The sequence below is a fragment of the Pygoscelis adeliae genome, unplaced genomic scaffold (assembly GCF_000699105.1).
Source record: "Pygoscelis adeliae isolate BGI_AS28 unplaced genomic scaffold, ASM69910v1 Scaffold51, whole genome shotgun sequence".
Classification (NCBI taxonomy): Eukaryota; Metazoa; Chordata; class Aves; order Sphenisciformes; family Spheniscidae; genus Pygoscelis; species Pygoscelis adeliae.
In genome coordinates, this window is record NW_008824007.1 from 842,944 (window position 1) to 870,073 (window position 27,130).

General features: G+C 39.4%; 1 protein-coding gene across 1 annotated transcript in view; it reads right to left on the reverse strand.

Moving 5' to 3' along the window:
- NCKAP5 (NCK-associated protein 5) overlaps nt 1-27,130 on the reverse strand; it is a 398,182-nt gene that overhangs the window by 349,075 nt on the left and 21,977 nt on the right. The window lies entirely within an intron of this gene.

Below are 27,130 nucleotides of genomic sequence, written 5' to 3' on the forward strand. Positions count from 1 at the left end.
GACTCTGCTCCTTTACAGGCTCTGTCAGTGATATGCTGCCACATACACTGAAGTAGACCTCATCCATATACCATCCTCTGTTCTCATCACGTTTTGGTAACTGCCGTAATCAAGGTAAAAGGTCTTAGTTAATTATTTGCTTCCTTAAAGGGTTATTGAAAGATTATAGAAAGAAGACAGGTATGTTATTGTAAGCTATAATACCACTGCCTCACTCAAAGGCCATCAAAACCTCTCTCAGATCAAAGTTCCTTACTGAGAATTTACACCGTGCCATATCCTAATGAGTATAGACTGGGATCACAAGTCCTCAGGGCTCAGAAAAGAAATTCACCTCTTTTTATCAGTAACCTTTTATTGTTGCTGTTTTCCTTGACTACTTAACTCTGGCCTTAAGTGCTCTTGTGCACCAGATTCCAGCCTCCATTTACAAAGGGGTTACCCCCCCAACGGGACAAAAGCTACATTACCCCCAGCTTTGAGAGCAGCCACATATGCTGAGAATTTTTTCCAATAGAAAATATAAATGCTTTTTGCTACTCACATTTTCAATTTGCCACATCTGCCTAAGATGGGATCCTTTCTGTTCACCTAGCAATGACAACAGCGAAAGCAAGCGCATGTCCATCCCCCATTCACTGCCCGGCTTCCTGACACAGCATAATGGACATCGCCGTTGGGGACACACTCGGTTGAGTGCCATCTGTGCTGAGGGAAATTGCCTACGTACAAATGGATGGGGCAAAATGCGCGTCATGAAGAGGAGAAGAAAATTTTATCTGTTTTGAAAGGCTATCAAGGATTTCAATAAAGGGCAATAGATGCATTGCCTTTGATTAGCTCATAAAACCCTGTATTGCCATTCTGGGGAAATAAAGTTCTACTTAACAGTCTCTGCTCTTTCTCAGAGATGGGTGGAATTTAGCTCTGATGGCTCTTCACTGGAAACAAGTCATCATTTATATCCCAAGAAATACTAGGATAATGAAAACTGCCATACACACTGCAGATACTTCCCCCAGTTTCTTTTTGGAAGCTTATTAATAATCAGGACTGAGAGGTTTGTAAATCAGGACAGAATCTGTTAAATAATCTCTGAATGTGTGATAATGCTCATTATTTTCAGAGTTTGGAAAAACAAGTCCATTCCTACCCAAAAGCCCCGTAAACCAGGCAATCCCATCACCACAGCAGCACACTTGTTCAGCCTCATGAGTGTGTGAGGATCCCCAGTTTGTAAATACAAGACACCCTTTATGTATTACCTATTAAATGATACAAAGCAGCAGTAATTGTTTACCATGGATTCAGCTAAAGGTCTTTATTTTATATCTGTGTCCTTTTAAGCCACGTGCTTGCATTTGTCTTAGGAGATGTGCTACCTTCTAAGAAAAAACACAATGGCAACAGACACCTGGAGAAGACCCACATCGCAAGAAAAGGTTGAAGTCTGCTTAGGAAAAGGTATCAGACAGGCACACCCTTAAAATAAACAGAAAAAATCTGCAGCCTGTGCCTGATCCCCTGCCTTACCGCAGCTCCTCCTGCCCGCGAGCCCGTGCTCAGCCACCGCAGGGGAAGGAGCAGCTTCACAGGGCCGTCGCCACCTTCCCCTCTCCACCCGAATCCAGCCGGGGACACAAGGTGCCCCCACATGCAAGTGCACAGAGATGCAATTCATAGACTCGTGAATCAGTTTGAAAGAATACAGTCCAATAATTTCACAGGGAGTTTGGTCAGAGGAGGCCCGCAGGGCTCATTCACTTAGGAAAAAAAAAAGAGCAGGACTGACTTCTGCAAGTCAAGTATTTACACAGGCAGATCACAAATCCAGTGGTTTTAGCTGATCAGTCAAGGGGAATGACTCGGTAAGGCCAGAACAAAAAACAACACTTGGGAAGAGCTTAATTTCATTGTCTGAAGGTTTCTCCGCTGAGTTTAAGCAGCCCTGCCCTCCGCTTGTTTAGGCAGCTTTTCTTAGCAACAAAAGACTTTCACACTCCAGCATACACGAGAGATACAATTTTCAAATGCACTGACGTGACACAGGCTTGGCATTGGCCTCGCTTTGCGCAGACTGAATGTAATTAGGTTCTGGTCACTGGTCTGTGGGCAAACACCAGCTTCCAGTCCGCCGATTGATTCATCTTTAGCCAGCACAGTGACATCCAAAATCGACACACTTCACACTGGGGAAGGGGGATATTTGGAGGTTAGAAAATTATATTTTATGATTTTGAGAAAATCCTGTGGTACCATATTGGATGCCACAACCACCCAGAATGCGTATTCCAAACCGAGGTACCGCAGAAAAGCACAATTCTCCTTTCCGTATGGTACCAACAAGTGTATAGAGAGTAACTCACCCTATTTTTAGGTTTGTCAGACATTCATCTCCCACTTCCCTCTATCCCTATCTCTGCTGGCACCACTTCCTGAGCTTTGCTAGTTAGTGCATTGAGCCATACACATGGATATATAAATATAGATTAGATATAAAGACCTTGTGTTTCTGAGTTTTAAGAATACCCCTAAAAATAGATGGTAATTGTGTCTAATACGGAGCACTGTTCTCCATATTTCCTTCCTTGCCTCCATTTTGTGAGTACAGTATAAACAATGATTTTACCATCATAAATAATTCAAGTCATTCCACAAGATATCAGTAATGTCAATTAGACATATTTCTTCCCATCAATGAGAATTTCCTGTTTTCTACTACGCTTTGGGAAAAACACTCTTAGCCTTGATGCATAAGGAATTGAAAAAATGTCTTTTGTTTCTCATTCACAGCATTCAGAGTTGACCTTGTACACCGTGAGCCCAGATTCACAGGTTTGTGATTCCTGAAGTTTGTATCCTCATTTCAAAGTGCTGTCCTGCAATTCATGCAGGGCTGGACAACTTACAGTATTTGTTATGAAAGCACCATAATGCAAGTTTATTGGGCCCATAAGTGACATATGTCATCACATCGCCAGCCCTGAAAAATATGTAATCCATATTAAATAAACCCTAAGCCATTTTCAATAATATTTGTCCAGTTTTAAAAGGTCATTAGAAGGTGAGCAAAGGTTGAGGGAGAACTTTATGCAATGGATAAGAATAACACAGCACAGATGTAACGTTTCTGGTGGATGATCCACCAGGTCTTTACAAACATTAATTAAGCCTCACATTTTCCGTATGAGATAGGTAAACACTGTCACTCCCTTGCTCTCAGATCTGTAAAACAAGACCAGTAAAACACTTGTGACTCATAAGACATGAGAAGAGCCAAGAGCAAAATTAAAAAAGACGTAGCAGCCAGCCCACATTCTAGCAACTTTAGTTAATTCAGCCAGTGATGGGATCCTGTACTCTACTCCTGCAGGGTCAGGTCCCATTTCCCTTGCCAATGATAGCAGATTCCTGGCTGTATTTGACTTCCAGTTTTGCGTAACTATAAATAATCTGCTACATCTCATTCTTCCAGAGTCCAGTCACCTATAATTTCCAACATGACTTCTTTCCTCCTCCTCCTCTGCTCCACTGCTTTGATGCTTAACCCCTCAGTTCTTTTCTTTGCAGCATGGTATTATGAGAAACCTCTGCAAAATGGGAAGCTGTGAACCAAATTAGGAACATGTTCAGCGTAGAGTCCACAGCTGTGAGAAATTCATTGTTAACAGAAGCCAGCAGGAAAGTGTTTAAATTCTCCCTTCTGTCCTCAGACCTGAATATCAGCAGGGTGTAAGTGGTTCATGGACATTGTACCTCTCATCTTCGCCATGGGATGAATTTCACTTAAACACCACAGTCATATCTCACAGCTTTGGTCTCCATTCCTACCTATTTTCAGTTCTGAGATATATCCAACAGAAACTATATCTAATAATAAACAATAAAGCACACTTGCGCTAACTTTCAAACATAGCTGTGCACCTGTAAATCCTAAGTGTTGCACCAGGCACGTGGAATCACAGATGCCACAAGACACAAGATGAATACATAAGCAAAAGAAGCAGCAAGTTCAGACACCACTACTCTAAATTTGCTACACTGCTATATATTATAATATATAATAATATATATTATACAAAATAGATAACTAAATTTTCTCTTTCTGTAGTTGGTCGAAGATGTTCAAAACTCTGTCCTCAAGAGGACTTTTGAAATGAATGCACTAGCAAGTTGCTTAGGACAGAAGTTTTGACTAAGAAGTGCAGGTTTGTAATCAGAATTACTCTAAGGGTAATTGCATATCCAATTATGTAATCTGAGGTCACATTTGCCTAAGTTGTTGAGAAAAACATATTTTATTATTTTTAACTCTTTGAGCCAACAATCCTGCAGGAAAGAACTCCACTCTGTTCTCTTTCAAACACTAACAAAACAATTGCCAGAAAATTTTTAACTGTATCATTTGTCCCTGATGCAAACACACATATATTTGTCAGCTCTGAAATTAGATTCATTGGTCTAGTAGTCAAAAGAATCAAAATGATGGTGGAAAATGGTAATGAAATAGATATGAATCCTTTACCTGAGTATCAGAGCACAATGAGCTCTAGAAGCACCACTACCTTATTTTCACAACCAGATGCATTAAAATTAGCAGTATTTGTGTCATTTTTTGAAATATTGTATTAATATATACATTCCAGTATGGAGTTCCCATTTGATTCTACACAAATTCAGTGTGTGCTGCTGAGGGCAAAAGAGGGTCAAGTAACCTCTTGACCTGTGCACGAAAGTCCTGCATCAGTAATGAGATGAAAAAGGAAGAACCACATTTAGGCAGGTGATGCAGCAGAAATTCCACTGCAACAATATTTCAAATGCATCAGGTTCAGAGGAAAATACACTTGCCAAAAACAACAGTTTGGCTTAAAATCAAAACCTGTAACCTGCAATATATTAAGAGCCAATGTTCTTGAAATGCTTCCTGTTTTTATGAATACAACCTGCAATTGCAGTGCTATCATGTAACCAGGATAAGAAGACATTTTAAAAATAAAGGTATAAAATGCAGCATATCAGACGGATTGTGGCTTAAGAACATAAAGAAATATAGAGTCAAGCCATTGCTCATAAAGTATCATTTCAATAATCAGAGTGTATGACCTAGACAAAGAGATGGCTTGTATGGGGTGGTAAATATGCTGCTATTTTAAAAGCTCGCAGGCTCCTTTAGAATGGACAGCGTTGGAAATCCTGAGCTATACCATGCCAAACAGCGTTCAGTTTGTTCAGATATAACCATGTTCTGGGATCTGAAGAGGTGTGTTCAGTGTTTTAGTACAGTGTTGACCAAGCCTAACTTGCTTTTTCAGTTGAACACTCACTGAATATTACATTTTACTCAGGTTCTTCTTGTACTGGTGTGACAGTGCATTGCAGCTGCCTACCATTGTCATCATCTCATTTCTCCAGACAGCGAGGACAGAAATTCATTGCAACACCCTGAGAAAAAATAATAGAAAGCATAAGACCCAGAATGCTGGAGACATCCCATGTTTGGGACCAAAGTGTGGTTTGGACAAAAATGATGAACTGAGGAGATGCCACTGGAACTGATAATTTGAGTAAGCCTGAGATAAGTGATTCTTGAATAGGTCTCTCCCTCCCTTTGTGTTCAGGCTTCCCCACTTTGCACAGAATATTTAATTAGCCAGAAAGATTTCCTTGTTCTGTAGAGGGAGATTCCTGTTCCTGTACCAGTGGACAGTCAATTATTTATACAAAGTAGAAAAGAGTCAACAAAAGGGACTGTGAATGCCACATGCAACATAATGACCTATCGCTCAGAGGCTACGATGCTCTCAAGGCAGGGGAGAGAACTGAACCTTATAAAAGCAGGACAAAATCATCTCCTTCTCCCTGGATAATAGAGCTCTTTTGCTGTTTTGCTTTTTTTTTTCTGAAATGAGAAGGAAAAATTGACCCAAATTCACAAGCAGTTTCCAGGCAACTGAACTTTGCCTGAACATGTAACAAAGCTCTGAAATGCTATTTGCCATCCTGCTGTAAAAACTTAATGGACTGCATTCGTACCACGAGGTAAACTAAGGACAGCCAGCTACTTCTGAAAGGCAGGGAGGAGAATTTTCTGTCACTGGGGAAACACTAAATACTTATCACCAGGATATATTTTCATCTCCAAAGGATAATGATCCAGATCTTGAAAGTAATGGGAATCCTTCCCCTCCACCATCAAGAATCTTGTTTCCATTTCTGCTGTATGAAATTACTATTAGTTCCTTATGCTATCTCAGGATCTAGAAGGCCCACTTATTATCCAGAACCCTCACTGTTTTGATGCTGTGTAAACTGTGGATTTTGGGCAATAGAGTAAGCAGGGATTTCAGAATAGGAGCCACCCTAACCATTTTTTTCAATACATGGGGCAGTAAAGACGTGTTTTAAAGGCTTTTGAAGGAGAGCAGTGAAGTACCTTTTGGCTATTGATGCAGCATTTTTCTGAAGCATGAGGAAGACCTGGGAAGTAGTATGAAGGCCTTTCAATACCTCTCCAAGCAGAGTGGGGAGTTGAGCTTTACGCTAATGGCGGGTCAGAGAGCCAAGTCAACTCTTCACAAGAGGCCTCGAGAGGTAAATTTCCTTAAAATGCATTTAGGGAAAGGCGCCCTAATGCAGGACCACAAAGAGAGATGATCTGACTGAGTGAGCTGATAGGAAAATGAGTCTCTCCCTTTGACAGACTTAAAATAGTGGGGTTTACCTCTAACCTGGATTCTATAATTCTATGATTCTATGATAATAGATTACTGAAGAAAAACCAAATTGACCTCTATTGCACTCTCTGATCAGCTTAGAGAAATCTGTATTCCAGTCAAGTTCACACATTTCACTGTCTCATATGGGGTGACCATCATCATATATGCTGAGAGTCTGCTGTGATGGCTCAGCCTTGCGTGCTGACGAAGATCCTCAGAACTTCCAGTGAGACTGCTCCTCTTGGAAGGGAGACTCAGATTGCTGACAAGTTAATGCTGAGATTGCCTTCTGGAGACAAGCTGTGCAGTTTTAGCACAAGGTTGAATGTCACAGCAGAAAGTAGAAGCCTGAAATCTTTCAATATCTTAAAATTTAACCCATTTATTTAGTAACAGACTTCTATCCATTCCTAATTCTGGATAAAGCCACGTTAATTAGCCCTTGAGTTAAATGATATGCCAAGCACTACCAGCTGTCTTTTCCCTATTCTTCCTAGATATATGTGTATGAAGACAGAGATACTTAAGGGGATAATTGCACCCCAGCTCTTTGTTTGAGCTCGTGTTTCCTTCTTGCATTGAGAAACCCAACAGGGCAGCTCATTGCAGAACTGGGTAGGAGCATAAATAATCTGTACAATTTATTTTGTTTGCCTCATTGTGTTTTTAAGTATTGCTAGTAGTCCAGTCCCTAAACTATATTCTTTGTCTTGGAGAACCATACATTTAGAGAGATGCACTAATCAGGACTAATCTACTGTGCAACTGTGCACACTGACAAGATATTTTAATGACTCAGATAACCTATCATACTATTCCAATCATAAATCAAATCAAGGGGGAAAAACCTAATGAAATGTATATGCTGATCAAAGTCAGGCAAAAGAATGATACTTTCTCAATTTGGCCAATAAATACAGATTACATTGTTCAATAAATTATCCAGAAAAAAGAATGATATACTGTTTTGGATAAAAACATTTCAGAAAAAAATATTTCCTCCAACTGTTTTTTACTTTGTGGTTTGAATGATCACATTCCACGTTAATATAATTTTGCACCCATTTTCATTTCAGTTATTCTACTGACACTGGTAAAGCGCATCACTGTTAAGATGAATATCGTCTAACTCTATGACAGTTTTGTACTTTCATTGCCCCCTGCCATTCAGCATGGGGCAATGAAGAGGAAAGAAGAGGAGGAGATCTTCTTTCTTCAATTAGATATATGACTATTTATTTCTTTTGCAGTCAGTATTTTCTTTATGGTCTCTCAGATAAAGATGTGGGAAACAGTTTGTGTCCAGATTTGCAAGGCAAAACAAAACACAGTATGACTACTGCCGAGTATTACATTCTTCTGTATGCCACAGTGAGCGAACTTAATTACGGTTCATTAACCCCAAATCCAGTTTCTCATTCATGTACCCAACAGTGTGGTATCAAGTCATCTCTCATAACTCCAGCATGATGTTCTTAAATCAATGTGGACTTTTTTTGTATCAGCATACCCTATAGTCCTTGCATTTTCATGATATTTATAAATGGAAACACATCACATGATAAACAATGATTTCAGAAGCTAGTTTTGAAGAGAAATAAACTGGGATTCTCAAATCTTTTCCCTGAGGACAGTGACAGTCTGATTTAGTGTTTCAAAAAGTTCCTTTTAGATATCTTCTGCAGAAAATGTCCCTGCTGTGCCTGCCCTCTGGTTATTAGTTTCACCTGTAAACAGTTCACTGCCACTGCTGACTCCACTAAACATCTTCTTTGTACTTCAATCTGCATTTTATGTGAACTCTGGAGCTATTAGCCACTAATATCAACAGCATTGCATAGTCTAGGAACATTTATTGCTCCCCTGCTTAGCTTAATGTTTCTGCCTTAGTACCATAATATTATTAATAGTCACAAAGTACAATAAAAGAAAATTAAGTGTTTATTTTGTTTAGGCTTTCGCCACTTTACCTGCAGCCTTTTTCCATTACATTTGCACATAAATGAGCATACACTACATTTTTTAGTGCATCTAAAAATCAGGGTTTAACTCCCCTAATCATATTGTTCTATTTTCAGTCATCTTCCAGGCCACTTTATTTGTTATTGCAAATGCAAGTATATTATAGACATATATACATTTTATATAAATGTATAGCATGCATTTGGTAGCTATTCACCTTGTTAACAGACTTAATTTGTATATTTTTCCTTCTTTTAAAACAAATATTTTGTAAAAGACGGTCTTCAGTAGAGGCATGACCTACTTTGCAGAACATGCTCACATCACATGCATGCCTGAATAGCCTATTTGCTGCTTGTGGTGCTGCTTTATTCTACCTCTCAGTTTCATAGTTATAAAACCAAAATTAAGGCTTTAATGCCTATTAAGACAGGCATTGATTCAGACATATTTCAAACTGATGTGAATGAAATCTGGAGGCAGTTGCCTTCAAATAGACAATGCAATTCTGAAGTGTCCACTTTCTCGAGAAATATTGGCCTCCACAGACAGTGTGCTGATAAAAAGCGAGCCAAGTCATATCTGGCCACAAGAATATAAATTAAAGTGCTTCCCATGGAGGTACACAATTATGCATAAGAATAGCATTAACTGCATTCTTTCCAAAGACCAGCTCAAGTACATATTCCTATTAAAGAAATTAGACAGCGGATAAAATTAAAGATTACGTGGTTAATAACTATGTAAATCTGCAGCTGCAAAAAGCCTCTTTCTGTACAGCACAGGCTTTGTGTGGCACCATGGTGGGCACAGCCCAGGCAGCTCCTCTCCCACTACATGGCAGAGGCTGAAAAAAAGCCAGGCTGAGGGGTACCTGTCGGGAAATGCGATATAACACTTTCTGGGGCCCACATACTAACAGAGTTAAAATTTAACCAGGCCCATAATCTCTTTAGTAGAGAGAAGTTAGTCATTTTCCCCGCCTAGATAATTTAGCTACACACAAGTCCCAGCCAGCTTTGCAGAACTTGCACAACCTTGGCAGCATGAATTACCCAAACCACACGCAATTTTGGTTGTGAAAGTGCAGGTCCAGGGAAGCCTGATGGGCCCAGATTTCCCAAAGTCCTCGGAGCGGCCTCCTGCCAGCCTGGCACAAGCATCCAGTACTACTGGACTCCGCATCTCAGATTCAGCTCTCTGCAGTTAAAGCTTCACACTTCTAAGCGGCTTAATGAAAGACAGTAGGTGGCTTACATTTTTTCTGAACTGTCTCTAATTTGACAGTATTTTTCCAGTATTCAGGGGCTTAGATTATATGCCAGGACTCCTGGCACCATAGGAAAAGTTTTAGGTTCTCTATTCTTTCACTATGAATCTAGAACGCCCCAAATTCCTGTTCCCGGTGGACTGAAAAGAGATGTTTGAAATCTATGCATTTGTTGGGCCATATTCGTTTGCACACATAACTAATTACAAAGTAATTAGTATTATCTCAATACATCTAAACAGGCAAGCAAGGGAAGACAGAACCATTTATTATAGTGACAAAGGGAATCAGCATTTTCTTATCATAAAAATCCAAGTTATCTTGTGTTCTTGTACGTCAGTGTAATTAATGACTGTATTTAGCATTCATAGATAATAACACCCAGTATCTGCTTTGATGAGATACAAACAAGCATATTACGAATCACTTCACATCCAGACTATCTTAATTGCTGAAATTACTGTCTTCATGTCTGCCGCTTCTGTAACAGCAGTTAACTCAGTGAAATGCCTGAAACACCCGCATGCTTTGGCAACTAGTTTAGCCACCGAACTAATGTGTCATTTGTCATTCTTATTATGAAGCCATATTCTTCCTTCATGTACAACTGCATCAAGCCAGAGAAGTCCATGGGGTAACGCAGGGCATAAACAAGGGCATAATCAGACTTCCTGTAGTGGATGACTGAGAGAGTGAAAAACACTGTCAAATTCACTAATTCACTAATCCCATCTAAATAAACCTCTTAACCGGATGGAACACAAAGTGAAATCTTACTTTTATCTTTAACTGAGTAATAATATAAAATTTAAAAATAAAAAACCCCTTATCAGTTAATTGAGATTGTCTTCAATTATATAAATACAACTGACTAACCTTTAGGGCTTTTCATTAACCAAGGTTCATCAATTCTAATCATCTGACACTCAAATACTCTAATGGCCATGCCAATGTAATTAAAGTTGCCAATTCTGCTGAAAAAGTTCTTAGGTTACAAGCACAGTTATCAACGTAGGATAAGTAATCTTGTACCACACTGATTTCACAGATACTGTCCTGTCTGATTAATGTCTTAACTGGTGACAGATTTTATTAATGAAATTAATCTTTAAATATGTACTCAGTCGTTACGTTCTGTTCAGAACCGGAAGTAGCCACCGGTTCGCAATCCCGTGTGATATTTTATCACAGTTAATAAACACAATAGGAGTCCTGGTAGAATTAATCATCATCTTTAATCAAAATAATCAAGGTTTTAATCTTCTAAGGGTAATTTGTTTGACCCCATCCTACCAAATACATTCTCAAACATTCTGCTATATGGATTGTGACTGCGGGCAGAAGGAGAGTCAGGGTGCAAGAAACAAATCCAACAGCTGCTTTAGTGTCTTTTGTATTGTACTAATATCCACATGCAAGGTATAAAGATTTCTCATCGTTACAAGATAACTTTCCAGTTAAATCATACATTTGCTGCCTACAAAATGTGCATAAATTAATTTAAACAGCATATAATACTATCTATTAGAATAATTGAAAAGCATTCTACAAGCTACTATGCAGCTGCAGACATCTAAGCAACTGCCAGGCATTACACACTAGAAAAGTTTCATTGACTTCCATCGGGCTGATCAGAAGAGTAAAATTACCCTCTAGTTCAGATGTGTTTTTCCTCTTCCAGAATTGCTAAAGGATATTTGGGAATAAGTTTTCAACAAGAGGTATCCCCTTTCTTCCTTACATTCAGCATTGTTTGATTTATCTTTTTTTTAATAGATCAAGAAGAAAAGAATCAGAGGAAATCTTACACCATATGGTAAAAACACCTTAGAGCAATGTGATTTATGACAAAACACAGTCTGAGTTTCAAGTATCAGAAAAGGAAAGGACAGCCAAACTGAGCCAGATCAAGGGTTCTGAAAGTGGCCAGCAGAAGATGGCAAAGGAAGAATGTAAGAGGATGGCAAGCATATTGTACATTCATGGGACATTTTCAGACAGTTCTGGTCTCAATTTCTTGTCTAATAATTCCTAAATTGAGTTTGCTTTCTTGACTGCTACTGAATATTGAGCTGACATTTTCATTAAACTATCTATAGTAACTATAATGGCTCATTCGTGAACAGTGGTACTTAGTTCACATCTGAATATATTGAATATATTGAATACTTTCATCTAATCACCAATCCCTGTAGCAATCATAATTTTCTAAAATTAAAATACAGTTGTGGAATATACCTGAGCAATAAATACATCCAATTATGTCTTAGTTGCTTTCAGACATTCAAAAGCAGAAATAAAGAGATGTTCTAAGAATTTTGATGGTTGGGTTTTGGTTTCTTGGACTGTTGCTTTTTTCCACCAAAATCACAGCGTGGGCATTATAATTATTAACTCACAGGTATGTCCTGCTATTCTCACTCTAGCAATCCCTGGCTTATTGACTGTATACCATAAATAGTTATGAGATAACCGAAAGGAAAGTAAAAAAAAGAATTAAGACATGCTAAATATTGTTGCTCATGAGCCATTGAAATTTACAGGTCGTTGTCTCCCTGCTCTGCCTGCAGAATTTCTTCTGACAGAATTGCAGGATTTCCTATATTAAAAGGAAGAATAATAATACCAGTTTACTTACATCTCGTAAGAGCTGCTAAGCAAACCCATACTGAAAATTTGCACCAGTACTTGAGCTAGCCAAGAGTAAACATAAAGCTGAAAGTAGGCAAGGGTTTAGGTTTATTTTTTTTTCTTTTCACAAATAAATTAATTTAGTAACTACATAGGCATCTACCTACAGTAGCTTGGGGCTGCATCAGCTTAGGTCTTAGCTTACAATGATTTACCTTATCTATTCTTTGACCTAGAGCCAATCCTGTTCAGAATATTATCTGTACGACTATGCTGGAGTCAGTAAAGCCTTGAACTTGCAGACTTAAGCACATGCTTTTTTATGTACTGCAGATAGGCTGGCTGATGTCAGTGAGAAAAGGCACAATGAATAAGAAGTGAAACATATATAAGAGTTTGTAGGAGGAGAGCCTACAGAAACATCATTCAACTCATAGATTTTTGGTATTTGCTATAAATGTACATTCCCACATACATTTCAAGAATATTTGACACTTTGTAAACCGCGTTGCTCAGAAAGTGTAAAAGCTACACTGACAGCTTAGCACAAGTTCGTGGTACAACTGCATCACTTTATTATAGAATTATAGAATCATAAAATGGTTTGGGTTGGAAGGCACCGTAAAGATCATCTGGTTTCAACCCCCCTGCCATGGGCAGGGATACCTTCCACAAGATCAGGTTGCTCAAAAAGCCTCATCCAACCTGGCCTCGAACACTTCCTGGGAGGGGGCATCCACAACTTCTCTCGGCAACCTGTTCCAGTGTCTCACCACCCTCACAGTAAAGAATTTTTTCCTAATATCTAATCTAAATCTACCCTCTTGCAGTTTAAAACTGTTACCCCTTCTCCTATCGCTACACTCCCTGATAAAGAGTCCCTCCCCATCTTTCCTGTAGGCCACCTTTAAGTACTGGAAGGCTGCTATAAGGTCTCCCCGGAGCCTTCTCTTCTCCAGGCTAAACAACCCCAACTCTCCCAGCCTGTCCTCATAGGGGAGGTGTCCCAGCCCCCTGATAATCTTCATGGCCCTCCTCTGGACAAGTAGGTACTTATGTAATTTTGAAAAATCATATGCAACAGCTACTTTTGGATCCTAACTGTTCCCTAAAACAAGCAGAGTTAACACTGCTAACCAGCGTAGCTAGACTGAACTCAGTGTGCCCCCCGTCTTGTCTACCACTTACGACAGATGGCTAGCCTGGCTCCACAGCTGTACCTTACCTTGGTAGAACATACACACACATAGAGACCTTACAGGCTATTTGGAGTGCTCAACAGTATGCAGAAGCCCCAGCCAATAAGCTAGACTCAATGACTACCTCACTGCAAAATCTCCACTTTCCCTTACAGTTATCATCACTTTAATTGGGATTAGGACAGTGGTTGACCACAAACACTTTACCTTTATGGGAATGTCCAAAACACAGTGATTGCATGTTATTATTAAACCTTTAGGGTTAACCCAAGCGAACGTTTCCTCAGCTCTGAGCTGCCCACTCGTCACTGGTCTCCACTTGGACATCGAGCTGTTGACCGCAACTCTTTGAGCGCAACCATCCAGCCAATTCCTTATCCATCAAGTGGTCCGTCCGTCAAATCCGTGTCTCTCCAATTTAGAGACAAGGATATTGTGTGGGACAGTGTCAAATGCTTTGCACAAGTGCAAAAGATGGCGTCAGTTGCTCTTCCCTTATCCACCAACGCTGTAACCCTGTCGTAGAAGGCCAGGCACGATTTGCCCTTAGTGAAGCCATGTTGGCTGTCACCAATCACCTTCATATTTTCCATGTGCCTTAGCATAGCTTCCAGGAGGATCTGTTCCCTGATCTTCCCAGGCACAGAGGTGAGACTGACTGGCCTGTAGTTCCCCGGGTCTTCCTTTTTTCCCTTTTTAAAAATGGGGGTTATGTTTCCCCTTTTCCAGTCAGTGGGAACTTCACTGGACTGCCACGACTTCTCAAATATGATGGAAAACTTGCTGAGGGTGCATTCAATTCCACTGCCCATGTCGCCGACAAAGATGTTAAACAGCACCGGTCCCAATACTGACCCCTGAGGAACGCCACTCCTCACTGCATATTAGTTATATGCAACTGTCCTCATACACCATGTATGGTTTTAAGCCATACGCTCACACAACAGTATATGAAAGAGCAGTCTTTATTCAGTCCAAACAGTGGGACAAAAGGTGGCAGTGAAGTGTAACGTTGTCTCAGAGAAATGACTAAGAGGTTCAGAGAGCTAGCTGGAGGTATCTATGGCAAATTCAAGAACGCAAGCCTGCTTTCAAAGTACAGCCTCACTTTTTTCCACATGACCACGAATTTGATGCACATCAAACACAGTGAAAAAAACTTGAGAGTCATATGATTTCCTTGACATTCCATTGTTCTCAGTTGGGCTGTCAGAAAACGCATGGTAGCAATGCTAGGCACTGAATTTGTCAGCAGTGGGAAGAAAATCAGAAGTAATTAAAGAGCAATATTGCTTAAAATTATCTCAATTCTTAGAACCATTTCTTCCCACAACCCATATTTAAGGACAAATTCTGGAAACGCCATTCAATTCTCATTCAGCTTAACAGGCACTCACCCTCTGAAGTGCCTGGGAATTGTTCTTGAAAGGGGCTGAAGAACAATGTCAACTTTTGGCCCAAAGTCAGCTGGAAACAAGCCACAACCTAGACACAGTTGGCCCTCAGGATATGCTTCCAAAGACCTTGACAAACTTAAAATTAAATTTTAATTATCCCTGTTCAGCTTGATTTATAATAATTGCAATATCTGTGGTTTGAAATAACACATTTTACAACATGATCAGTCAGAGAAAATATTTTCCTAATGACTAAAGGGAGGAAGAGTCTGCAGTGAGTCCAAGAATTATATTATCAATCTTATTTATTATTTTTTTAAACCATAACACACAAACATTTAGGAGACATTGATCTGAAATTGGGGTGAAAGGCTGAAGAATACTATGTTTTCCTGGTTTTGCAGCAGTCAGATTTAGGAGTCTAATCCTGCAGACACAAGAACAGCTGAGGTCTCAGCAGTTCACAGAGATAATTAATGGCATTTGAAATGCTCAGAAATTTTGAAGAGTCCATAGAAACATAAAAATTTTACTTGCCAATTATTTTTTTTTTAAATAATTATCATGTGCCAAGAGTTGATAATTTATTCATTTGGACAAAGATTCTTGTGATGTTCTTCACAGCAAGTAAACCCACAACCATTTTGTACCCACGACAAATCCCATTAAAATATTCAACTCTTTTCATTCCTGTAGAGTTGCACGGGAAAGGTCACTTTTAACACTAGGCTTTCAAGCTTATCAGCTTCTGGGCAATATTTTTGAAATAAACTGCCATGACTTAAAGGATACCAGGCAGAACAACAAACAAACTCTCTTTCTCAACTGGTGTGAGTGTTTCTTGCCTTTGAGCAATGGCCACTCACAGAACCACAGGCTCAAGCTGTGGTTGTGCCAGGAATTTTCAAAATCAATACTTAGAGTTGCTCAGAAATCATCTGCTTTCCTGCTTTGAATCTATTTACAAAGAAATTATTGCATATGGTTTTAAACAAGAGGAGTAAAAGGGTAGATTAAAAATATAAGAGCAATTCAACTCATGTGAAATAAGAACTGCTAAGCTACAGTGAAAAATAGATCCCAATAATGTCAGCAGAGGAGTGTTCAAAGGCCATAAACCACAGAAATATTGCAGTTACTGTCCCTGCCCTGAGTAAATGGCTCACCAGAAACAAATCCCATCATTTGCAACTATTGTATCGGCAGGTCAGTGTAACAGATGATGTACATATCCTCAATGACTTTTTTTTTCCTGTATAAAATGGATAAAACTAATATACGTTTCCATTTTGATTTTTTTGCAACTTGACTCTGAAATTGCGTCTGCCACGGGTCTGTGAATTCCCGGCCATTGCTTGATTCATTCTTACCAGCAGTCACTTCAGCCGAAAAAGATATTATAAGCTTTTGCAATTTAGTTTTCTTTTTAAAGGTAGCCTCCTGTAACAACTTCTTCCTAATAAGCTACTTGTTTTTCATAATACCAATTGAATGAAACATTTTGCTTCATGCCCCAAATCTTGCCTCATTTACAACATTCATCCATTTGGGCTATAAATAAAATTATCATCGCCTTTCTTTTAAGTAACTAATGTGGGTAAAACTTGCCGACCTTGAACCTCATATACAATGGGAAAAAAGAGGACTTTCCAGCTTTTCTGCATTTTGCACCTCAAACATACAATTCTTAAACCAACAGGCTTCTTCACACAAGTTCTTTGCTTATTTACAAACACAAGCCCAGAAACCTCCCATATCATCCGGAAGACTGTATATTAAAACTATTGATTATCTCATACCCTGCCCTAAAGCAAAATTTCTCCTTTAAGAATTACAGAACATGATTCTATAACAATATTTTTCCTCTCTTCTCACCCAGGCAGCAGAAACATGAGAAGGCGAAGGAAACCTCAGTGGGAGTTCACCAAAAGCCACAGGAGGGTGAAGTCTACAGCTCGGCTCAGCTCCAGACTTCTAGCTGAAGTCTGATTCTCCACCTCTGAGTTAGTTAGACAATAACTTCTAAAGTTAGAACATCAGTTGCTGTCCATGTATACATAACACTGGCAGCTGTGATGGGCTGCACAGAGGCCTCAGGTAATTGTGCACAAAACCTGTCCTCCCAGATAGCAGGAAGAAATGATGCCCAAGATTACTAATTTTGAGCACAGACTCTTCTACAGACTCACAAACCATAAAAATCCTCCTGGTTTCTAGGCTGCTAGCCAAATCAGTGTTTAGGATGATGAGCAGGCAAGACTTAAACAGCAATTCAAGGAAACAGAAGCAAGTGTTGCTCCAGAGGAAGAAGTCTTTAATAGCAAAAGTATCAAAATATTATTGAATATTGAAATTAGGCATTTTGGGGGGAGGGACCAGTGGGGCTTTAGAGGATTGTAGGCAGGGGAAGACACACTCAGTTTCTCTTCCCTAGCCTGTGTGATCTTATGATAGGATAGGAAGGCAGGGTCCTACCCCTGAATAAATTGTCCCCGTGCTGGAGGTCACAGTATTTGCCTCTTCTTCGGTCACCTGGAGGAAAGGCCTCTTCATTGCCTCTTCCAGAACTGACAGATCTCATCCCTGCCAGCGCTCTGCCTTGGTGCAGTGCTGGGGTGTAGGAAGAAAAGGAAAAGCACAACCTTTCCATGGTGGAGCAGGCACACAGCTAGCATTCCCCAGGTTTGGGGACAAGGTCTGTGCAGGTCTGGATTACCAGGTCTGTAAACCTGGCAACACAGAGAACATAGTACCATGGCAGTATTAACACCTAATAATTCTTCTATCATTTCATAGTGCATATTTCTAGAACTGTGATAATACCATGAAACCTCTATACCACCCATTATTACAGGGAAGTTTTGTGACAGTTATCTTTTAAAGTTGGAGGTTTCTATAGAATTGTATCTTTAACTGTATTGTAGGCTTGACTGAAAAAAAATTTAAGAGATAAAAATCTGTTTGGAAAACAAATTTTGCCTTCTTATAGCTGTTTATCAACACCAACAAGACAGGTATACAATACAGAGTTTAAATCTTCAACTGCTGAATATCTTCCAGGCAAAGATGGTGCTGTAATCAAGCAATGATCACACAATCTTTATCCAGAGCTGAGAACAGATTAGAAAAAACTAAGGGTTTTTCAACTACAAGTTAAGTTGAAAGTTTTTTAACTACAAGTTAAAAGCATCTTTCCAATCAAATCATTATTCCTCTTCCATGGGCAATAATGAGCTTTTCCCAAAACGATTTCCTAGTGAAACAGTAAGAGGTAGATTTACTGCATTTATCTTTCAATTCTGTACCAGAAAACAAAAAAAAATATAAAACTTGTATCAGGTAGAGAAAAGTCCACAACACAGCTGCCTTCTTCAGGGACATGGGAAGGATCTTCAGTGAAGAACCTGGATCAAAGCTAGGCGTGGCATCCCCTGACACAGTATTCACACAAACTGGCTCTGAAACACAGAATATTTCAATAGAATGGGATGAAAAATGTTCAGACTGCTCAATTTCCTTAAGAAAGAAGTTCTAAAAACAATCGAGTCAAAAAGAGAGGAACGGCTTTGGACCATTTGAATGGTGACAGTGACCTGTGTCTTGTGGAAGTCAATGTGATGTGTGCTGTGCTGACACCATATTGATTTATACAGAGCATAAATGCCATAGGAGCTGGGGTTCCAGGGGACAGCTTCATCATAACATACAGCATCCTTGCTCCATTCATTTCCTTTTCATCGAGGGAGTACCCCACTATGGGATACTTAACTACAGAGAAGAAACTGAAGAGTTCTGATACACCTCATTGCAAAGCCTTCAACCCCATGTAAGGGCTTCTGTGGGGTTTTTTGGGGGACTGAATTTATCAGTCAAAGAACAAGTCAACATCATGACTCCTGCCCTGAGCCTGTGAATCACTTGGACAACTTCTTAGCACAGAGAAAGGCAGCATGACATTGCAACAGCATGTATACACACACACACGCATGGAAAAGACTTCTTTTGGCCTTGAAGTATCTAGTCCAGATTTAAACTCCGGGGCTATTGGCTTGTCATCAGGCTGTCAGTTGTACAGCCTCAGATGGTAGCCTACATTTTTCTGCTAACTCTGCTAACAGTGCCTTCTGTTGGCACTGGATGCTGGATCTTTACGGGAGTTACAAATTATTGATGCACGTTAGGAAGCTTTTTAAAGGACCTTCAGGAGACAGGTAGGAGGTAATCATAAAGAAGAAAAAAAAAGACTTAGATTGATTTAAGTTTGATTTAAAACTCATCTCTCTCAATTAGACTTTTTGCTGTTTTCAGTGGATTTACATCCTATAAATCAAATGCAATTGCAGACATTTTCAGCACAAATATGAAGTGATCTAAGTAATGTTAAATTAGTTTTTAAAGTTCTGTTAAATAAATTGGATGGGTCAAGATAAACACATAAGATTCCACACTCCCTTCAAGGGCCACAGTAAGAAGAACTTTTCATTACTGTTATATGTACTTTGCTCCTCTCTTTCACAAAGCTACATTGATAAGTTCCACAGGTGTTTGGAACAAACAGCATAACCGGGAGAGAGAAGCATGCGGGGAAGAGCATCTCTGAGTCCCTGCCATCCCCTCCACCTGTGAGCTGAATCCCACTTGAGAAAATAGGATTACTTAATGCCAAAAAGGCTTTTCTGAGTCCCAGCGGCTCCTGACTCACTGTTCTAGCCTGCACGAATAAAAAAGGTAGCACACCCAAACAGAAATGGGGTGCTGTACACTATATTGGGACTGTAGCTAGCACAGGATGAAGACAGCTGAAGCTATCCAGTCCCACAGAGACCAAGATTTCCCTTGGTTTCCTTCCCTTTTCCCCATCCTGTATCTCTTCCATCCTTGCAGCTGAAAGTGGGAAACCCATAGGGATGCGGGGAACTCGGCATCCACACAGATACATCCCCACGGTCTTGGGATGTCATCCCTACAAGACCACAGAGATTGTAGAAAGCAAGAGGATTTTCCAGTCTGTCATTTCTAAGACCTTTTACTACACACTGTAACACATGGTGCGTGAAGGATACCAGAAATGACACTGCTGCGTATTTTCTGCAGTATGTGGAGAATCACACTTACAACACACACAGGAACAGATCCATAAAGTGGCTCTACGTACCACACTTACATTTGATTTTCATTTCACCCTTAAATATTCAATATTTAAGCATTATCAGTCTTACACATAAGCTTTATGAGCTATGGTATTTCTGCAAAAGAGACAATATCAAGGATTTGGTGCCAAAACTAGTATTTTTGCCAGTAAAATTAAGTCCTCTGCCACTTTCATGCATACCTTGTATGTATACGAGACCTTTAAACAAAATATATGCCTCATCTTTTGTGGAGGGATTTCTTCTTTTGTCAACAGTACATGCACTGACTGCTGACTGGAGGATAATCTAAAAATTTTAACTTCAGCTTTCAGTTTTCCTAACCTTATACAATCACTACAGTCATGTCTACTTGATATCAGTTAACTATAAATGTTTTGCTTACCTAGAGGGGGAAAAAAAAAATAGAACCAGAATACAGAATATAGCATTTCAAAAGAAATATTATAGCTATTAGTTCCACAAACACACTGTACCTAACTCAGAACCAAATTCTGCCCTCAAAAAATGATGTGTCATTTATAATTATGCATGTATCTGTACGTACAGAAAGTGAAAGGGACAGACAGAATATGAGAGGACAGTCTAGTCCCTGAATTTTATAAAGAAATATCTGCCTCAGGTGTCTGAATGTTGTGAAGATATATTATATTGTTATCTTTGTTTAACAAGACTTGTGTACTGCACAAGTGTGTACTGCAAATGGAGTACATCAACAAAATGAATTAATTATTTTACAGAAAAAGTTAGGATTTATTTTTGCACTGACTTTTAATTTTAATTCAGAGTGCTTCTACCAGCTCTAGCTGTCGACACTGGTTAAAATAAAACAGGCAAGCAGGAGATCTGGACCATTTTTAGCATACTTTATATGATAAAAAAATGTATAACTTCAAAATAGCTAATAGAAATCTGGCACAATATCCATACATTGCAATTTCATTCGAACATGATTCACAAATCCTTGTGGGTTAAGTATTACTGTTTCCGTGATATGGAAAGACTAGCTAGAAAGTCAGTGTCAGAATAAGCTCCTAGCTTGTGTTTCTGTGCTCACCCCACTCTCGTCCTATAGCTCCTCTTTGAAGAAATCTCCCATTTCAGCATATGTTCACACCATTTATGCCAGTTCTCCTAGGAAAAGGTAATTTTTGTGTGATGTGTCAATGGCACAACCTAAGATGTCCCACAGTGGATGCAAATACTGCAAATAGAGTTTGGCAAGAAATGTCTCAGCACACAAGATTTTAGAATTTTCCTATGCTGAACTGGGAAATGACAGAGACCCTTACAAATAAAAATCTGATACATTTCAGCAAGAAGTTTCATAATTTTTAAACTGGCATTTTACAACAGAAAGAAGAAAAGGAATGATATTCCTTTTATTCTACTGGATGCAATACAAAGTGATAAAGGCATTTATCTTAGACTCATCACATGGTTTGCACTCGTTGGGACAGTCCTTGAAAAGAGTTTCCCAGGAGCATTCTTTGGAATGCTTCTCTGTCTTGGAAAATCCATAGTTAAAAATCAAACTGTGGATTTCCCCCATCTTTCCCTCTTGAGTTTTGGCCCTAATGTGAAGAACATGATGCAACAAGTTGGCATGTTTCGAACATCCCACTTTCCTTCTTCTTTTTTCCTTTTTTCTTTTATTCATACCAGATCACCTTGGTCTTTGATAGATCAGTTTGAAAATTCCATTGGGATTCTAAAAGCAAAAGCAAAGCACATGCAATACGTGGCAAAGATAAAACAAATAGCTCTAAAAATTGCAGGAGGATCAGCACAGTGCTGATAGAGTAGTGTATCAAAAGACACATTCTTTAAGGTTTCATTGTGACAGTCCTGCACTGAAGGCATGACAGAAGTCAGATGAGTCACACTGTGTTACAACATTTATCATAAATCAATGCTATTAATGCAAGCAGACAAAACAAGTCACAATCTGATGTGTTAGTCCAGAGAGAACAGGAACAGACAGATTTTCTATAAACCAGCTTAACACAAAATAAATAGAAAAAGATCTTTGTTTTTTGAAATGGCCCTCTCATTGGTGAAAAAAAATCACCCACTCCTCATACTTTTCTTTAGAAATTCTTGGTTTTAAATTAATGTTTTGAGTACAACATTTTCCTCCAGCCAAAATGTCAAAGGAATTTTAAAGCTGGTACCTTTCTATTAAAAGTACAACGGCTCTTCCCTCTGTCCCCAAAGTCAGGGAAAGGAGAGGGGCTCAAGGCAATTGGCTGCTGCAGTAGATGGTGAAACAATTCTGCCTCGGTTCTTTCCTTAACAACCCTTGCTTCCCTTCACACAGCTTTCCCTTGCTACTTTTCATACACCACTTCCAGCTACTCTTCACGCGCTGCTTCCACTCGAGATGATGAAAGTTCGTCCATGTGTCAAATTATTGGTAGCCACTTCTAGCCATAAAATAGAAGTGACATATCATAATGATACCCTGTCCTCCAGAGCACTCTCACAAGATTGCAAAGCACTTCAGAAAAGGTATAAACTATCAGCCTCAAGTTACTGGTGATGAAACTGAGACACATTAGCCATGGTAAAAGGACAGACATTAGGGGAAGCAGCCACTAATTACTGGTTTCTCTTTTTCACCACCATTTTGCCCATCCTCTTTGAAAAGTTATGCCAGGTCGTGCTTTCCCTGGTTGTTTGCTTACAAAGAAGAATAAGTTGCTGCAAATCTCTTTTCCCTCTGAGAATCACACTAGTGATACTGTGGCTTCATAGCATTACAGAGCTGAATAACAAGGAGAGGTAATACCAGGGCATGACACCGAAATCCAGTTCCTGATCCTTAACCCTCTAGAACTGCAGAAGTACTAGATTTCATAGGCAGCAGGACCACCATTATCTTCAAGTCTGACCTCCTGCATAATGAAGGCCACAGAATTTCATTCAGTAATTCAGTCAGTGGAGGGAATTAATAAGCGATGCTTGATTCTGCCTGCTAAGGCAGCTCTTGAGACTACTGAGGTAGTAGTAAGGTTAAAAGGAGGGTAACATATCTGTTGGGTGCTCCATTCCAGACAGTTAAAAGCTACGTTAACGCTGTACTGCCCAAATATAAAAATTGGCAGACTTCATTTATAAGCCTTTATCCTCATTTATCTGCTCGTTTATCAACTCTTCCAGGCTGTATCTACAAGGATAGAGCCATCACCCTCTGAATAACAAGGAGAGGTAATACCAGGGCATGACACCGAAATCCAGTTCCAGATCCTGATCCTGAGCTACTGGCCAGCTATACAGCAGATTTGCTTAAACCTAACCACAGTCTAGCCCAATCCTGGAGCCTTCACCAAGGAGATGAGCCAATCCATTTCACCATCTCCCTTCTAATATACACTTTTCTATGGTCTATTTTATATTTGTTTGCACAAACATATATCATGAGCTCAGAAAGTCTGTCACCAATTCACAGATGGCCACAAGCATATAAGCAGCTTTGGTAGGGCTACGAGGTCTGACTAGAAATGTTAGGCATCTCTAATATGACTTGGAGCATCTCTCAGTTCGGTAATGTTGAATCAGGGTTAACCTTGTGCAGCGACAAAGACCAGCTACCCTACAAATTTAGCTTTATATTCTGAATTACTTTAACTCTTGACATTGTTTGGGAATTTGGGACTAATATAATATGCAAGACTAGAGCCTGAAAATTGCATTTGAATTTAATGTTGTTGCCATGTCTAATAGAAAATGCAACTTAAAGAGGAGTGTTTATCAAAGACAGAGTTATGAGACTAGACCCAACACCCTTCTGTTTTCCAGGGTAGCACATGTTGCCTGTTCGTCATGCACAAAAAGTAAACTGTGTGTTATTCACAGTTACAGAAAGAGCAAAAGATCAAAACATTGCTGGGGATGCACACTGCCTTTTCTTACTGCTATTTTCCAGTTCTGTACTGCCTAGAAACCTCAGTAGGGAAGGGAAAGAAAATGGAGGAAAACAGTCTTTGAAAAGAAGTTTGGCAAGGCTTTTGTATCTCAAATACTAGAAAAACATCATACTAGAAAAACATTGTATAAACCTTGCTTCGAGGATTACTTTTATCCTTCTTTTATAGGGATAAAACAATGGTGAATGAGCAGAACGAAAAACAAGAAAACACTAATAGCATCAAATTTACAGGAGAGAAATCACAGTAAAAAACACAGCAGTATCTCCTTCCTTCAAGCAAGTACATAGACAGAAATGTCCATGCTAAACAGTCCAGAACGTGGGCCAATTTATCAAATGAGAAGATTCACCATGAGCTGTAAGTTGTCTGCATTTTAAGCAAATGAACACTAGCCCATTGCAACAGAAGCTCCCCCCAGTATGAGACCCCTCTAGCAGAGATTTCCTAATTCCCACTTGAGGAGTTGCTTCTGAATCACTTCACCATGGCCAGGACGGGGACATTTGCTGGCTACAGGAACAGCAGGAGAGTCCATTCCCCAAACACCCTGTGCATCTCAAAGCTGCAGTGAGGACATCCACAAGAAGGCAAGTCCCTCCCACAGCTCTGACCTTTCCTTTTCTGCCAGGGCAGAAAAATCCTCCAAAACCCATTCCTGTACCTGCACCAAGGCATCCCACAATCACCATCTTCCTGCAGTAGCCTATGATGACAGTGGTGGTTCCTTTGACAGCCCTACTTTTTCAGGGGGTTCCTGCAAATACCTAATTTCACTTCTTTTCAGAGAGGCCTTGACGATAACTGGTCATGCCCCAGGCCTCCTAATTTGACCAAATGTTACATTCTACCATGTCAAATGTGCCTCCCGTGTAACTCACAGGCTTGTACTCATCTGCAAAATTGTAACTTAATGATATTTAAAATACTGCAGCTACTTCCTTCTTTATATGTATGGAAATGCTGCAACTTTACAAAGATGGCTTTCCTTTCTCTGTACCGTGCACTCTGTGTATGCCCATTTGGCAGGAATTGGTTTGGGTCAATGGTTTATTAGCCATTTGTTTGCTGTTTGAAAGCCCCAACACAGATGCTGGATGTTTTGTTTTCTTTTCCTGATTGCTTTCACACATGAAGCTGTAAGGACATGTCGACTGATCAAATGAAACTTTTGCAGACTTAAACTCACATCAAGCGTGCCAGGTGAAAAGTCTCTGTAATAGCCTGCTTTGGTCAGTGCTGCTTGTGGCAACCTGTCATCTCTGTGGCTTCCTCCACTTGCAAAATAGTTGAAGTGTTCAAAAGCTCCAGTCCCATCCCGTTTGTGCACCCCAGAACAAAGCTCACCCTCCAAATAAACCCCCCTTAATTTATATTTTGTAAACTTTTAAGAAGATAGATAGGCAAAATTTGCAATACAAGTCTTCTCTCATGAAACTGTAATGGAAATACTGGCAAATAAGCATCATTGTCTCTACTGGATGGATTTAGACCCAATTTTAACTATTTTGCTCTCCAGTGGCTCTTGTTCACAACATGGCAAAAGTATTCCTTAACCTCATCAGTTCTGGTTTAATTACAGGCACTTTGAATCCAAAGACTGATTTCCATCAAGCATTCCATTGCTTCAGCTATAACACATAAATACTTTAAATGAATACATCAAATAAATGAAAAAAGTTTCCAATTTTTAAACTATGCTAATTTACTTATTTATTTTATCATTAGAGAAAAAATATTCTAAACTATTGTACTTGTTACATACACTTCATCAAAACATTAGGTTTAAAATACAAGTGTTTATAGAATCATATTATGAGTGCAATTTGTCTTTCTGCAGTTTCATCTTTTGTAAAGCTGAAGATACAGCTTTTGTAGCAAGGACAGTCATTACATTTTTGAACAAACAGAATTCATTCAGTGACAGGTTTATTGCTTGTTTATCTCAGAAATATTTGCTACAATGGGCATCATAGAAAATTGCAAGAAACCAAAATACTGAATGTGTTTTGAATTGCATTATATGGAATTCTACAGCTGGAATGGTATTTGATAAAACAATGTTCTCAACTCACATCGTCACATCCAAGAAGGATGCTTGGATTCACGAGAAAAAGATGCTTGGGTTCACTAGAAAAAGCTGGATCTTATTTGTTTTCTGTCAATATTTTCGGTTGACTAAAGCAAGGCTTGAATCTTCTTGACATCATAATTTCATTGTATCCCAGGATCTGCACAGAACTGAATAACTCTGCTTGCTTGAACTGCCAATGTTATTGCTTTAAAAGTTTACAGAAGCAAGGAGTGCACTGTAAATTTGGCAATGCTGTAGGATATAGAAATGTCGCATTTAAGAACATCCCTCAAAATGCTTTTTCGAAGTGGCAGGATTAGGGACAAAGGTCACATTTTTGACATTATTTACAGTCAAGTTGCTCAGATTACTTATGGAAAAGGCAGCCATAAGACTTATTATACCCACAACCACCCATCACTGTGATATATGCTATAGTGAAAAGATAAGACCAGCTCCAGTGGGGGGAATGACTGAGATGAGAAATGCATGGTACTACATGTGCAGCATTTTAACCTGCAAACTCCCCAAACATGAAGAGTTAAGAGTCAGTCTACAGTCTCTCCGTAAATACTGTATTCTCCTCCCCACAGCAGGAGAACTGCAGCTTGCGGAAGCACTAAATCAGAGAAGAGACAACACAAACTTTAAATGAACAGGAGATTTCAAGAGGTCTTAGAGAAGATAATTCTGTTTCCCACTAGAAAATGAAATTTCTTACCTGACTCTGGAATAGGAAAAAGCAAAACTCTGAATGGTCTGTCCTTATGCTTTAGTTCAGTATAATTCACCTTATAAT